At 31.3% G+C, this 1585-nt stretch overlaps 1 protein-coding gene across 1 annotated transcript in view; it reads left to right on the plus strand.

Annotated features, from left to right (window-relative positions):
• Positions 1–1585, plus strand: part of LOC107577195 (ribosomal RNA-processing protein 8-like) — a gene marked incomplete at its 3' end in the record, with an annotated part of 4666 nt that overhangs the window by 2453 nt on the left and 628 nt on the right. The gene's annotated exons all lie outside the window — the stretch shown is intronic.

A 1585-nucleotide genomic window follows, 5' to 3' on the forward strand; every position in this document is an offset into this window, starting at 1 on the left:
ATCTGAACTCTTCATACATCCTCTTTCCATTTATTTATAAAAAAATTTTTTTTGCAGGGGTGTTCTTAAAATTGCTGAAGTGGCCAGCAGATTTGAAAATGAGCATTTTTTCATTAGTGCATTGTCAAGTCTGGGCTTCAAGTTAGTCCATAAGGTAATGTGCAATTCATTCCAGTGAACATACACTACCACTCAAATGTTTAGATTTTTTTAAAATAAATTAATTATTTTATTCAACAAGGATGCATTAGATATATCAAAAGTGACAGTAAATAAATTTTTAATCTTTCAAATAAATGCTGTTCTTGCCTCAAAAAAAAGAAAGAAAAAAAAGCAGTACAACTGTTTTCAACATTGATAATAAATGTTTCAGCAAATCAGCATATTAGAATGGTTTCTGAAGGATCATGTGACACTGAAGACTGGAGTAATGATGCTAGAAATTCAGCTTTGCCATCACAGAAATAAAATGAATAAATTTATTATAATAGAAACCAGTTATTTAAATAATATATCATAATATTATGGTTTTACTCCATTTTTCATCCAATAAAGACAGCATTGGTGAGCTTTAAAAAACATGTTTCCAGCATAACATTCACCTGGTCCTGTGAAATGGCCTCATATTTCTTTTTTGCTTAATAACTCTCATGAGACAGACCATTTCACTGTCCAGCACACTACTGAAGGCACCCTGTAGCATAGAGAAAACAGGGTAAAATATTATTCACCAGGCCATATTACTTATTCCAGGATCAGGTTTTATGCTTTTTACACCAGGATATTCATCTCCTGTACTTCCTTTGGATACAAGCAGCTTCTAAATGTCAGCCTAATCATACAATCTCCTTTTTTTTTTTTCTTTTTTCTTTTTTTTTAAATCTCAGAATATGCAGTTCTTGTCATTGCTTTTGAAAACTCAAAATATAAGCTAATTCAAAATATTAATAAATACTATAACAGTACATAAATAATACTAAATTAACCCTGGTGCGGAGCAGAAAATGAGGCTAATAGTAATTGGAAAACTGATATTTTGGAGTTGGTGATCATACTTTATTCTTTAGATGATTGTGCAAAACTCACTGAAACATTTTCTGCAGACTTACTGTTAAAAACGGACAAACATGCAAGTAATAGAGGACTGCTGTCAAAAATCTATTAAATCATTAGAATAATCTCCTTAATTATCATCAATGATTGTTAGTTGCAGGTCTAATGCTGTACTGGGGAGATGGAAAGTCAGGCCAAGTGTGCAGTGTTGCAGAATAGAATTGTGCTGTTCTGCAAGTATGGAGATCAATAATGGACTATATTAACATCACTAACATAATGTTCTTCATTCTCAGTTTTTCAGTAAAATAGGTCATAATTTAGTAATCAAAATGTAGTTTAATTTACTATTTAAGGGTCAATATCACTATAGAGTGGCTTTCAACCCTCACAATACTCAATTTTAATTTCCCATTTGCTTTATATCATGTCATAAATAGTAGACACTCAAGTACTATAGAAACATATTCGCTGAGCTCCCACACATTTTTTTTAGATAAGTATGGGCCATTATTCGAAGCATAAACCATAT

The sequence above is a fragment of the Sinocyclocheilus grahami genome, unplaced genomic scaffold (genome assembly GCF_001515645.1).
Source record: "Sinocyclocheilus grahami isolate Dianchi unplaced genomic scaffold, SAMN03320097.WGS_v1.1 scaffold5382.1, whole genome shotgun sequence".
Taxonomy (NCBI): Eukaryota; Metazoa; Chordata; class Actinopteri; order Cypriniformes; family Cyprinidae; genus Sinocyclocheilus; species Sinocyclocheilus grahami.